At 45.4% G+C, this 15091-nt stretch overlaps 1 non-coding gene across 1 annotated transcript; it reads right to left on the reverse strand.

The window, feature by feature from the left end:
- Positions 1–2451: 2451 nt before the first annotated feature.
- On the reverse strand, positions 2452–2524 carry TRNAR-CCU (transfer RNA arginine (anticodon CCU)). Its single transcript has one exon. It is a non-coding gene; the product is annotated as a tRNA-Arg (tRNA).
- Positions 2525–15091: the final 12567 nt, after the last annotated feature.

Raw genomic sequence — 15091 nt, forward strand, 5'->3', positions numbered from 1 at the left:
TTTTTATTTTCACAAGGCTAACAGGAGAAAATGGACCCCAAAATTTTGCTCCTGAGTATGCAGATACCCCATATGTAGGGGAAAAGTACTGTTTGGGTGCACAACAGGGCTTAGAAAGGAATTAGTCACTTTTGGAATGGATACTTTGATGGAATGTTCTGTTGGTGTCATGTCGCGTTTGGAGAGCCCCTGATCTTCCCCACATGTGAATCCATGTTGGAAACTAGTCCCCTTAAGAAATTTATCTTGACGTGTGGTGAGCAACTTGAACACACAGGTGCTTAACAGTATTTTACAACATTGACCTGTGAAAATGGAAAAAATATATTTTTCCCATAAAAATGTCGTTTTAGCCCAAAATTGTTTCATTTTCACACAGATAGCAGGAGAATATTGACCACAAAATTTGTTTTGCAATTTTTCCTGAGTACACCAATGTCCCACATGTAGTCAAAAACTACTTTTGAGGCACAGCACAAAGCTCAGAAGGGAAGAAGCGCCATATTGGATTTCAGATTTTACTGGAATGGTTTGAGGGTACCATGTGAAATTGGCAGAGACCCTGAAGTTCGAGAAAAGCAGAACCCCACATATGATACCCCATTTTACAAACTATACCTAAATGAATTCATCTAGCTGTGTAGTGATCATCTTAACACCACAAATGTGTCACAGAATTTTATACTATTGGGCAGTGGAGAAAAAATAATTATATTTTTACCGCAAAAATTTAGTTTTAACCCCAGATTTTACATTTTTACTATGGGAAAATGGGTAAAAATGACACCAAAATTTGTGACACGGCGAGACTCAGTAGAGAATAGTTTGCGGATTCCATATACAGAACCCCTGAGTACTAGAAGAGCAGAATCCCCCCTCAAGTGACCACCATTTTGGAAATTGCATCCCTCTACATATGTATTGACAATTTTTACTCCATGGGTGTTTTTCAGAAAAAAACAGCAGTGGATGTTACTAAGTGAAAATTGCAAACTGCCTTTGAAGTACCCATGACGTTATAGTACCCAATACGTTGTAGTGTCCATCTTATGCTTCTGGAGACATGCACCTGTAAATTAGGCGGGCTCTCATTACTATAGAAATGTAAGACATGTTGATGCTAAATATGGCTTAGGCACACTGGGAGGGAGGGGCATTTGAATTTGGGAGTGCATAATTAGCTGAATTTCTTTTTTAGAGGGGGCAATGAGCCATTTAGCTTTTCTAGAGCCTTTATACTACCAGTAACATGGAAGATCCCTATATTTCCGCTAACAGATTACAGACTTTAGTGAGGACTTGCTTTTTTGTGGATTGATTTGAAGCTTTTATTGGGATCATTTTACATAACTTTTTGGATCACGTTTATCCTGCACTCTACGCTGAGCATTTACTTTAGCTTTATCATTGCTGGTTGTCAAAAATGGGGGGGAACCCCACAACATTTTTAAATTATTTATTTATGCTTGATAACCAGCCCGGATACAGTTGACAGCTGAATGTTGCAGTCCGCATCTGTCAGTTTTGCCATGCTGGTTATCAAAAATAGAAAGATCCCAAGTTATTTTTTTTTTAAATTAATGTATTTATAGTGCAGGCACCAGGTGATGAATACTCCCATTAGCTGTGCCTGCTCTCACTGTTATTAGTGGCAGCAGGTGTAGGCTGATGGGAGCAGTAATCTTACCACTGGTGTTTCTGCATGACAACATGGCAAACATCTAAAGTTTTGAACACCAAAACATGACAGTAACATGGACTTTCAGAAAAATAGTAGGTGTTCGTTGCGGACCCCGAACTTTACTGTGTGTAAATTTATGGCAAGCAAAAATGGCAGCACTCATGGGGCAAATGTCTTACCCACAAGTCTTAGTCTGAGTGCTAATGGAAACAGGATGAAATCTTCACCCCTCAGAATTATTTATTATGTTGCAAATGGGAACACTGAGGCATTATTAGAAATCTGTAATTAAACCAATAAACTAGACTTTTTGGCAGGAATCATTTTGTATTTTTCCCAGTTTTGGAGAAGATCCATTGTAATCTGCATATGGGGAACTCAGTAAATATTTGTAAGGAAAGATAATCTAGTTTGCTGATGGGCTGCAGGGTTCCATTGAAAAGCAATGTAACCAGATCCACAGGTAACACAGCGAACAAAGAGAAGTTGCGCTCGTGTGCGATTTTAGGTTTTTTTTTCTTCTTTTATTCTGTACACTTGGAGCATTTAAAAGGGGTTTTCCAGTAGTGGACAGCACCTTTACAACCACTGGACTGTCCAGCCTTATATTTTCTACCAAGATGTTGAGTTCTTGTAGAAGAGTCGATAATACAATCAGCAGTACTGGAATTTATAGTGTATAAATTACAATTAATGGTAAAGTAAAAGAAAGTTAATCTTAGTACAAACATTACCCTTAACATAATGGACAAAAATTTTTTTCTAACAACCACCCCAGATGGGACTCGAACCCACAATCCCTGGCTTAGGAGGCCAGTGCCTTATCCATTAGGCCACTGGGGCTTAGTGGTGACTGATTGACCACATTACCTGGACTTTTTTTTACACCAGAGACCGAGCTGTACTGGAAACTGGTGGGAAAGGTCGGTCAGCAGGGCCGGACTGGCCATCGGACTGTTCTGGCAAATGCCAGAAGGGCCGGTGCCAGTAGTGGGCCACTGCGTGCCGACTCACCCTGCCCCCCCAGCGCCGCCGCTGCCGCATTCAACTATACTGGCATCATAGATGCGGGTACAGTTGAATGCAATGATGGAGGAGAGAGCGTCACCTGACGCTCCCTCTCCCATCATTCCCCGCTCTGCCTCGGACACTGCGGGTGCACATGCACTCACTGTGTCCCAGGCAGAGCAGCGGCAGCCACCGAGACAGGAGCAGGGAACACCGCAGGCACGAGGTGAGGTGAGGAGTGTTTTTTTTTTTTTACTGGACTGTGGGGCCATTCTAGGGGGGAGGAGAGATGTGGGCTCTGCTGAATTCTACTGTGTGGGCTCTGCTATACACTACTATGTGGGCAGTGCTGTATACTACTGTGTGGGCTCTGCTGTATACTACTATATGGGCTGTGCTGTATACTACTGTGTGGGCTCTGCTATACACTACTATGTGGGCTGTGTTATGTAAAACTATGTGGGCTCTGCTGTATACTACTGTGTGGGCTCTGCTGTATACTACTGTGTGGGCTGTGCTGTATACTTCTTTGTGGGCTGTGCTATACACTACTATGTGAGCTCTGCTGTATACTATAATGTGGGCTGTGCTGTATACTACTGTGTGGGCTCTGCTGTATACTACTATGTGGGCTCTGCTGTATACTACTGTGTGGGCTCTGCTGTATACTGCTATGTGGGCTGTGCTGTATACTACTATGTGGGCTCTGCTGTATACTACTATGTGGGCTCTGCTGTATACTACTATGTAGGCTGTGCTGTATACTACTGTGTGGGCTCTGCTGTATACTACTATGTGGCATCTGCTGTATACTACTGTGTGGGCTGTGCTGTATACTGCTATGTTGGCTGTGCTATACACTACTATGTGGGCTCTGCTGTATACTACTATGTGGGCTGTGCTGTATACTACTGTGTGGGCTCTGTTGTGAATTCTGCTCTTGGGCTCCCTCCGGTGGTTGTAAGTGGCACTTTTGTGAATTCTGCTTTTGGGCTCCCTCCGGTGGTTTTAAGTGGTACTGCTGCTCCTTGGATTTAGCAGTCGCAGCTGCTTCCACTGATTGTCTTTCTGGCTCGGCTATTTAACCTGGTTCTATCCTTCAGCCTGTGCCAGTTGTCAATGGTTCCTGCTTGGATTCACATCTCTGCTTGGATTTCCCTGATATTCTGACCTGTTCAGCAAAGATAAGTCCTTGCTTTGATCTTTTTCAGTTCACTTGTTGTGGACTTAATCGTTCTGCACTTTCTATGTTTTTTCTTGTCCAGCTTGTCAGTATGGATTTATTCAGTTAAGCTGGAAGCTCTGGGAAGCAGATTTACCCTCCACACCTTTAGTCAGGTGTGGAGATTTTTGTAAACTCTGTGGTGGATTTTTCTAGTTTTTAATACTGACCGCACAGTATTCCGTCCTGTCCTATCTATCTAGCTAGACTGGCCTCCTTTGCTACATCCTGGTTTCATTCTGCGTATGTCATTTCCCTCTCCACTTGCAGTCAATTTTTATGAGGGGCTGCCTATCCTTTGGGAATTTTCTCTGAGGCAAGATAGCTTTCCTGTTTCTATCTCTAGGGGTAGTTAGTCCTCCGGCTGTGACGAGTTGTCTAGGGAGTGACAGGAACATCCCACGGCTACTTCTAGTGTTGTGTTAAGCTCAGGAACTGCAGTCAGTACAGGTACCACCTCCTCCAGAGCACGTCCCATGTTGCTCCTAAACCACCAGTTCATAACAGGGCTCTGCTGTATACTACTATGTGGGCTGTGCTGTATACTACTATGTGGGCTGTGCTGTATACTACTGTGTGGGCTCTGCTGTATACTACTATGTGGGATCTGCTGTATACTACTGTGTGGGCTGTGCTGTATACTGCTATGTGGGCTGTGCTATACACTTGTTATGAACTGGTGGTTTAGGAGCAACATGGGACGTGCTCTGGAGGAGGTGGTACCTGTACTGACCGCAGTTCCTGAGCTTAGCACAACACTAGAAGTAGCCATGGGATGTTCCTGTCACTCCCTAGACACCTCGTCACAGCCGGAGGACTAACTACCCCTAAAGATAGAAACAGGAAAGCTATCTTGCCTCAGAGAAAATTCCCAAAGGACAGACAGCCCCCCACAAATATTGACTGTGAGTGGAGAGGGAAATTACATACACAGAATGAAACCAGGATGTAGCAAAGGAGGCCAGTCTAGCTAGATAGATAAGACAGGACAGAATACTGTGCGGTCAGTATTAAAAACTAGAAAAATCCACCACAGAGTTTACAAAAATCTCCACACCTGACTAAAGGTGCGGAGGGTAAATCTGCTTTCCAGAGCTTCCAGCTTAACTGAATAAAACCATACTGACAAGCTGGACTAGAAAAAACATAGAATGTGCTGAACGATTAAGTCCACAACAAGTTAACTGCAAAAGAACAAAGCAAGGACTTATCTTTGCTGAACTGGTCAGAATATCAGGGAAATCCAAGCAGAGATGTGAATCCAACTAGGAACCATAGACAACTGGCACAGGCTGAAGGACAGAGCCAGGATAAATAGCCGAGCCAGAATAGACGATCAGTGGAAGCAGCTGCTGACTGCTAAATCCAAGAAGCAGCAGTTCCACTTAAATCCACCGGAGGGAGCCCAAGAGCAGAACTCACAAAAGTGCCACTTACAACCACCGGAGGGAGCCAAAGAGCGGAATTCACAACAGTACCCCCCCTTGAGGAGGGGTCACCGAACCCTCACCAGAGCCCCCAGGCCGATCAGGACGAGCCAAGTGAAAGGCACGAACCAAATCGGCAGCATGGACATTGGAGGCAACAACCCAAGAATTATCCTCCTGGCCATAACCCTTCCACTTGACAAGATACTGAAGCCTCCGCCTCGAAAAACGAGAATCCAAAATTTTCTCCACCACATATTCCAACTCCCCCTCAACCATTACCGGGGCAGGAGGATCAACAGATGGAACAACGGGTACCACATATCTCCGCAACAAGGATCTTTGGAAAACATTATGGATGGCAAAAGAGGCTGGAAGGGACAAACAAAAAGACACCGGATTGATAATCTCAGAAATCTTATAAGGACCAATAAACCGAGGCTTGAACTTAGGGGAAGAAACCTTCATAGGAACATGACGAGAAGATAACCAGAATAAATCCCCCACCCGAAGCCGGGGACCAATGTTGTGAATTCCGTTCTCGGACTCCCTCCTGTGGTCATGAATGGTACTTTGGTTAGTTCTGCTCTTGGACTCCCTCTGGTGGCTTCGAGCAGAACTGCTGGTCACTGAGGTTGGCTTTATCAGCTGCCCTCGTTTTTTGCTATGCTGGTTTCCCTATTTAACTCCACTCAGATCGTTACTTCATGCCAGCTGTCAATGTTTCAGTATTGGTTCAGATCTCTCTTGGACTTCTCTGAGGACCTGTCTACTCCAGCAGAAGCTATGTCTTTGCTAGTTCATTTGTTGTTACTGCTTCCTGAATATATTTCTTGGTACTGCTAAATTCTAGTCCAGCTTGCTATCATGATATTCCCTTGCTAGCTGGAAGCTCTGGGGTGCAGAGTGGCACCTCCACACCGTGAGTCGGTGTGGGGAGTCTTTTTGCTTACTCTGCGTGGCTTTTTGTAGTTTTTGTGCTGACCGCATAGTTCCCTTTTCTTCTCTCTGACTATTTAGTTAAGTCTGGCCTCCTTTGCTAAAACCTGTTTCATTCCTGTGTTTGTGACTTTCCTCTTAACTCACAGTCAATATATGTGGGGGGCTGCCTTTACCTTTGGGGAATTTCTCTGAGGCAAGGTAAGGCTTCTATTTCTATCTTTAGGGGTAGTTAGTTCTTAGGCTGTGAAGAGGCGTCTAGGGAGAGTTAGGTACGCTCCACGGCTATTTCTAGTGTGTGTGATAGGAGTAGGGTTTGCGGTCAGCAGAGTTCCCACTTCCCAGAGCTAGTTCCGATTTTGAGTTTACTCATCAGGTCATTCCGGGTGCTCCTAACCATCAGGTCCATAACAGTACAGCTGGCCACCAAAGTGTTAATGGATCTCAAAAGAGGGATAAGAGAAGTTCTGAACCCATTTTTTTTTCTTTGCAGTGTGTTTTGTCTCTCTTTTCTCCTTAACCTCTGGGTGGTTCAGGACTCAGGTGTAGATATGGATATTCAAGGTCTGTCCTCTTGTATGGATCAACTTACTGCAAGGGTACAAAGCATTCAAGATTATGTAGTTCAGAATCCGATGTTAGAGCCAAGAATTCCAATTCCTGATTTGTTTTCTGGGGATAGATCTAAGTTTCTGAATTTCAAAAAAAATTGTAAACTGTTTCTTGCTTTGAAACCCCGCTCCTCTGGTGACCCCATTCAGCAAGTAAATATTATTATTTCTTTGTTGCGTGGCGACCCTCAAGACTGGGCATTCTCCCTTGCGCCAGGAGATCCTGCATTGCTTAATGTAGATGCGTTTTTTCTGGCGCTTGGATTGCTTTATGACGAACCGAATTCAGTGGATCAGGCAGAGAAAATCTTGCTAACTTTGTGTCAGGGTCAGGATGAAGCAGAGGTATATTGTCAGAAGTTTAGAAAATGGTCTGTGCTTACTCAATGGAATGAGTGTGCCCTGGCAGCAATTTTTAGAAAGGGTCTTTCTGAAGCCCATAAGGATGTTATGGTGGGGTTCCCCACGCCTGCTGGTCTGAATGAATCAATGTCCTTGGCCATTCAAATTGATCGGCGTTTGCGTGCACGCAAGCTTGTGCACCATTTGGCGGTGTCCTCTGAGCAGGGGCCTGAGCTTATGCAATGTGATAGAACTTTGACCAGAACTGAACGGCAAGAACACAGACGTCAGAATGGGCTGTGTTTTTACTGTGGTGACCCTGCTCATGCTATCTCTGATTGTCCTAAGCGCACTAAGCGGTTCGCTAGGTCTGTCACCATTGGTACTGTACAGCCTAAATTTCTTTTGTCTGTTACTCTGATTTGCTCTTTGTCATCCTACTCGGTTATGGCATTTATGGATTCAGGCGCTGCCCTGAATTTGATGGACTTGGAGTTTGCCAGGCGCTGTGGTTTTTTCTTGAAGCCTTTGCAGTATCCTATTCCATTAAGAGGAATTGATGCCACACCGTTGGCCAAGAATAAACCTCACTACTGGACTCAGTTGACCATGTGCATGGCTCCTGCACATCAGGAAGATATTCGCTTTTTGGTGTTGCATAATTTGCATGATGTGGTCGTGTTGGGTTTGCCATGGCTACAGGTTCATAATCCAGTATTGGATTGGAAATCAATGTCTGTGTCTAGTTGGGGTTGTCAAGGGGTACATGGCGATGTTCCGTTGGTGTCAATTTCTTCTTCCACTCCTTCTGAAGTCCCTGAGTTTTTGTCGGATTACCAGGATGTATTTGATGAGCCCAGTGTGCTACCCCCTCATAGGGATTGTGATTGTGCTATAAATTTGATTCCTGGTAGTAAGTTTCCTAAGGGCCGACTGTTCATTTTATCTGTGCCAGAGCACGCCGCTATGCGGAGTTATATAAAGGAGTCCTTGGAGAAAGGGCATATTCGCCCGTCTTCATCACCGTTGGGAGCAGGGTTCTTTTTTGTGGCCAAGAAGGATGGTTCTCTGAGACCCTGTATAGATTACCGCCTTCTCAATAAAATCACGGTCAAATTTCAGTACCCTTTGCCTCTGCTGTCTGATTTGTTTGCTCGGATTAAGGGGGCTAGTTGGTTCACCAAGATATATCTTTGAGGGGCGTATAACCTTGTGCGTATTAATCAGGGCGATGAATGGAAAACAGCATTTAATACGCCCGAGGGCCATTTTGAGTACCTGGTAATGCCATTCGGGCTTTCAAATGCTCCATCTGTGTTTCAGTCCTTTATGCATGACATCTTCCGAAAGTATCTGGATAGATTCATGATTGTATATTTGGATGATATTTTGGTCTTTTCGGATGATTGGGAGTCTCATGTGAAACAGGTCAGAATCGTATTCCAGGTCCTTCATGCTAATTCCTTGTTTGTGAAGGGGTCTAAATGTCTCTTCGGAGTTCAGAAGGTTTCCTTTTTGGGCTTCATTTTTTCCCCTTCTACTATCGAGATGGATCCTGTTAAAGTTCAGGCCATTTATGATTGGACTCAACCTACATCTGTGAAGAGCCTCCAGAAATTCCTGGGCTTTGGTAATTTTTACCGTCGCTTCATCGCTAATTTTTCTAGTGTGGTTAAACCTTTGACTGATTTGACCAAGAAAGGTGCTGATGTGGTGAATTGGTCCTCTGCGGCCGTTGAGGCTTTTCAGGAGCTGAAACGTCGTTTTTCTTCGGCCCCTGTGTTGCGTCAGCAAGATGTTTCGCTCCCTTTTCAGGTCGAGGTTGATGCTTCTGAGATTGGAGCAGGGGCTGTTTTGTCTCAAAGAAGTTCTGATGGCTCTGTGATGAAGCCATGTGCCTTCTTTTCTAGAAAGTTTTCGCCTGCTGAGCGTAATTATGATGTTGGCAATCGGGAGCTGCTAGCTATGAAGTGGGCATTCGAGGAGTGGCGACATTGGCTTGAGGGAGCCAAGCACCGCGTGGTGGTCTTGACGGATCACAAAAATCTGACTTATCTCGAGTCTGCCAAGCGGTCGAATCCTAGACAGGCTCGTAGGTCGCTGTTTTTCTCCCGTTTCGATTTTGTGGTCTCATACCTTCCAGGTTCTAAGAATGTGAAGGCGGATGCCCTTTCCAGGAGTTTTTTGCCTGATTCTCCGGGAGTCCCAGAGCCGGCTGGTATTCTCAAAGAGGGGGTAATTCTGTCTGCCATCTCCCCTGATTTGCGGTGGGTGCTGCAGGAGTTTCAGGCTGATCGACCTGACCGTTGTCCAGCGGAGAAACTGTTTGTCCCTGATAGGTGGACTAGCAGAGTTATTTCTGAGGTTCATTGCTCGGTGTTGGCCGGTCATCCTGGGATTTTTGGTACCAGAGATTTGGTGGCTAGGTCCTTTTGGTGGCCTTCCTTGTCACGGGATGTGCGTTCTTTTGTGCAGTCCTGTGGGACTTGTGCTCGGGCTAAGCCCTGCTGTTCTCGTGCCAGTGGGTTGCTTTTGCCCTTGCCAGTCCCGAAAAGGCCTTGGACGCATGTTTCCATGGATTTTATTTCAGATCTTCCTGTCTCTCAAAGGATGTCTGTCATCTGGGTGGTTTGTGATCGCTTTTCTAAGATGGTCCATTTGGTACCCTTGCCTAAATTGCCTTCCTCCTCTGATTTGGTGCTATTATTTTTTCAACATGTGGTTCATTTGCATGGCATTCCGGAGAACATTGTGTCGGACAGAGGTTCCCAGTTTGTCTCTAGGTTTTGGCGGTCCTTTTGTGCTAAGATGGGCATTGATTTGTCTTTTTCTTCGGCTTTCCATCCTCAAACAAATGGCCAAACCGAACGAACCAACCAGACTTTGGAAACCTATCTGAGATGCTATGTTTCTGCTGATCAGGATGATTGGGTGACCTTCTTGCCATTGGCTGAGTTCGCCCTTAATAATTGGGCTAGTTCTACTACTTTGGTTTCGCCTTTTTTTTGCAATTCTGGTTTTCATCCTCGTTTTTCTTCAGGGCAGGTTGAGCCTTCTGACTGTCCTGGTGTGGATTCTGTGGTGGACAGGTTGCAGCAAATTTGGACTCACGTAGTGGACAATCTGACGTTGTCCCAGGAGAAGGCTCAACGTTTCGCTAACCGCCGTCGTTGTGTTGGTCCCCGACTTCGTGTTGGGGATTTGGTTTGGTTGTCTTCTCGTTATGTTCCTATGAAGGTTTCTTCTCCTAAGCTTAAGCCTCGTTTCATTGGTCCTTATAAGATTTCTGAAATTCTCAACCCTGTGTCATTTCGTTTGGTCCTTCCAGCTTCTTTTGCCATCCATAATGTGTTCCATAGGTCGTTGTTGCAGAGGTACGTGGCGCCTATGGTTCCCTCCGTTGATCCTCCGGCTCTGGTGTTGGTTGAGGGGGAGTTGGAGTATGTGGTGGAAAAAATTTTGGATTCTCATATTTCGAGACGGAAGCTTCAGTACCTGGTTAAGTGGAAGGGCTGTGGTCAGGAGGATAATTCCTGGGTTGTTGCCTCCGATGTCCATGCTGCCGATTTAGTTCGTGCCTTTCATTTGGCTCATCCTGATCGGCCTGGGGGCCCTGGTGAGGGTTTGGTGACCCCTCCTCAAGGGGGGGGTACTGTTGTGAATTCCATTCTCGGACTCCCTCCTGTGGTCATGAATGGTACTTTGGTTAGTTCTGCTCTTGGAGTCCCTCTGGTGGCTTCGAGCGGAACTGCTGGTCACTGAGGTTGGCTTTATCAGCTGCCCTCGTTTATTGCTATGCTGGTTTCCCTATTTAACTCCACTCAGATCGTTACTTCATGCCAGCTGTCAATGTTTCAGTATTGGTTCAGATCTCTCTTGGACTTCTCTGAGGATCTGTCTACTCCAGCAGAAGCTAAGTCTTTGCTAGTTCATTTGTTGTTACTGCTTCCTGAATATATTTCTTGGTACTGCTAAATTCTAGTCCAGCTTGCTATCATGATATTCCCTTGCTAGCTGGAAGCTCTGGGGTGAAGAGTGGCACCTCCACACCGTGAGTCGGTGTGGGGAGTCTTTTTGCTTACTCTGCGTGGCTTTTTGTAGTTTTTGTGCTGACCGCATAGTTCCCTTTTCTTCTCTCTGACTATTTAGTTAAGTCTGGCCTCCTTTGCTAAAACCTGTTTCATTCCTGTGTTTGTGACTTTTCTCTTAACTCACAGTCAATATATGTGGGGGGCTGCCTTTACCTTTGGGGAATTTCTCTGAGGCAAGGTAAGGCTTCTATTTCTATCTTTAGGGGTAGTTAGCTCTTAGGCTGTGAAGAGGCATCTAGGGAGAGTTAGGTACGCTCCACGGCTATTTCTAGTGTGTGTGTGATAGGAGTAGGGTTTGCGGTCAGCAGAAGTCCCACTTCCCAGAGCTAGTTCCAATTTTGAGTTTACTCATCAGGTCATTCCGGGTGCTCCTAACCACCAGGTCCATAACAGACCAACACACTGACGGCGGTTAGCAAAACGTTGAGCCTTTTCCTGAGACAACGTCAAATTGTCTACCACATGAGTCCAAATCTGCTGTAACCTGTCCACCACAGAATCCACACCAGGACAATCAGAAGGCTCCACCTGCCCCGAAGAAAAACAAGGATGAAAACCAAAATTACAAAAGAAAGGCGAAACCAAAGTAGCCGAACTAGCCCGATTATTAAGGGCAAACTCGGCCAACGGCAAGAAAGCCACCCAATCATCCTGATCAGCAGACACAAAGCATCGCAAATAGGTTTCCAAGGTCTGATTAGTTCGCTCAGTATGGCCATTTGTCTGAGGATGGAACGCTGAAGAAAAAGACAAATCAATGCCCATCCTAGCACAAAAGGCCCGCCAAAACCTAGAAACAAACTGGGAACCTCTGTCAGACACAATTTTCTCCGGAATGCCATGCAAACGAACCACATGCTGAAAAAACAATGGAACCAAATCAGAGGAGGAAGGCAATTTAGGCAAAGGTACCAAATGGACCATTTTAGAGAACCGGTCACAAACCACCCAGATAACAGACATCTTCTGGGAAACAGGAAGATCCGAAATAAAATCCATGGAAATATGCATCCAGGGCCTCTCAGGGACCGGCAAAGGCAAAAGCAACCCACTAGCGCGGGAACAGCAAGGCTTGGCCAGGGCACAAGTCCCACAGGACTGCACAAAAGAACGCACATCCCGCGACAAGGAAGGCCACCAAAAGGACCTAGCAACCAAATCTCTGGTACCAAAAATCCCAGGATGACCAGCCAACACTGAACAATGAACCTCAGAAATTACCTTACTAGTCCATCTATCAGGAACAAACAGCTTCCCCACTGGACAGCGGTCAGGTTTATCAGCCTGAAATTCCTGAATCACCCGCCGCAAATCAGGGGAGATGGCAGAAAGAATCACCCCTTCTTTAAGAATGTCAACTGGCTCAAGGACTCCAGGAGAATCAGGCAAAAAACTCCTAGAGAGGGCATCAGCCTTAACATTCTTAGATCCCGGAAGATACGAGACCACAAAATCAAAACGGGAGAAAAACAGGGACCATCGAGCCTGCCTAGGGTTCAGCCGCTTGGCCGACTCGAGGTAAATCAGATTCTTATGATCGGTCAAGACCACAACGCGGTGCTAGGCTCCCTCAAGCCAATGTCGCCACTCCTCAAATGCCCACTTCATAGCCAACAACTCCCGATTGCCAACATCATAATTGCTCTCCGCAGGCGAAAACTTTCTGGAAAAAAGGCACATGGTTTCATCAAAGAACCATCAGAATTCCTCTGAGACAAAACAGCCCCTGCCCCAATCTCAGAAGCGTCAACCTCAACCTGAAAAGGAAGAGAAACATCCGGCTGACGCAAAACAGGGGCAGAAGTAAATCAGCGTTTAAGCTCCTGAAAGGCAGAAACAGCCGCAGAGGACCAATTCGTCACATCAGCGCCTTTCTTCGTCAAATCGGTCAGGGGCTTAACCACACTGGAAAAGTTGGCAATGAAACGGCGATAAAAATTAGCAAAGCCCAAAAATTTCTGAAGGCTCTTCACCGATGTGGGTTGAATCCAGTCATGAATGGCTTGGACCTTAACAGGATCCATTTCTATAGACGAGGGAGAAAAAATAAAACCCAAAAAAGAGACCTTCTGAACTCCAAATAGGCACTTAGACCCCTTGACAAATAAAGCATTATCACGAAGGATCTGGAATACCATCCTGACCTGCTTCACATGAGACTCCCAATCATCGGAAAAAATCAAAATATCATCCAAATACACAATCATGAATTTATCAAGATAATTGCGGAAAATATCATGCATGAAGGACTGAAATACAGAAGGAGCATTAGAAAGCCCGAAAGGCATCACAAGGTATTCAAAATGGCCTTCGGGCGTATTAAATGCAGTTTTCCATTCGTCACCCTGTTTAATACGAACAAGATTATATGCCCCTCGAAGGTCAATCTTAGTAAACCAACTAGCCCCCTTAATCCGAGCAAACAAATCAGAAAGCAAAGGTAAAGGGTATTGGAATTTGACCGTGATCTTATTAAGAAGGCGATAATCAATGCAGGGTCTCAAGGAGCCATCCTTCTTGGCAACAAAAAAGAATCCTGCTCCCAATGGTGATGAAGACGGCCGAATATGCCCCTTCTCTAAAGACTCCTTAACATTACTCCGCATGGCGGCATGCTCTGGCACAGACAGATTGAAAAGTCGGCCCTTAGGGAACTTACAGCCAGGAATCAAGTTAATAGCACAATCACAGTCCCTATGTGGAAGAAGGGAACTGGACTTGGGCTCATCAAATACATCCTGGAAATCCAACAAAAACTCAGGGACTTCAGAAGAGGGGGAAGAGGAAATTGACATCAAAGGAACGTCACAATGTACCCCTTGACAACCCCAACTAGTCACAGACATAGATTTCCAATCCAGCACCGGATTATGTTCCTGTAACCATGGAAAACCCAGTACAACAACATCATGCAAGTTTTGCAACACCAGAAAAGGGCAATCTTCCTGATGTGCTGGAGCCATGCACATGGTCAGCTGAGTCCAATACTGAGGTTCATTCTTGGCCAACGGTGTAGGATCAATGCCCCTCAAAGGAATAGGACTCTGCAAAGGCTGCAAGGAAAAACCGCAGCGCCTGGCGAATTCCAAGTCCATTAAGTTCAGGGCAGCGCCTGAATCCACAAATGCCATGAAAGAAAAGGACGATAATGAGCAAATCAGGGTCACAGATAAGAGAAATTTAGGCTGTACAGTACTGATGGTAAGAGACCTAGCGACCCTCTTAGTACGCTTAGGGCAATCAGAAATAACATGAGCAGAATCACCACAGTAAAAACACAGCCTATTCTGAAGTCTGAATCCCTGCCGTTCTGCTCTAGTCAAAATCCTATCACATTGCATAGGCTCAGGACTCCGCCCAGAGGACACTGCCATATGGTGCACAACTTTCTGAAAATTGCTGCCAGAGCATCCTCATTCCATTTAGTGAGCACAGACCATTTTCTAAATTTCTGGCAGTATAATTCTGCCGCTTCCTGACCCTGACATAGGGCCAACAAGGTTTTTTCTGCATGATCCACTGAATTAAGTTCGTCATACAATAATCCGAGCGCTTGAAAAAATGCGTCTACATTAAGCAATGCCGGATCCCCTGATTCAAGGGAGAATGCCCAGTCCTGAGGGTCACCACGCAGCAGCGAGATGACAATCTTAACCTGCTGAATGGGATCACCAGAGGAACGGGGTTTCAAAGCAAAAAACAATTTGCAGTTATTTTTGAAATTCAAAAACTTGGATCTGTCCCCAAAAAACAAATCAGGAGTAGGAATT

This window comes from Ranitomeya variabilis, chromosome 4 (assembly GCF_051348905.1).
Source record: "Ranitomeya variabilis isolate aRanVar5 chromosome 4, aRanVar5.hap1, whole genome shotgun sequence".
Classification (NCBI taxonomy): domain Eukaryota; kingdom Metazoa; phylum Chordata; class Amphibia; order Anura; family Dendrobatidae; genus Ranitomeya; species Ranitomeya variabilis.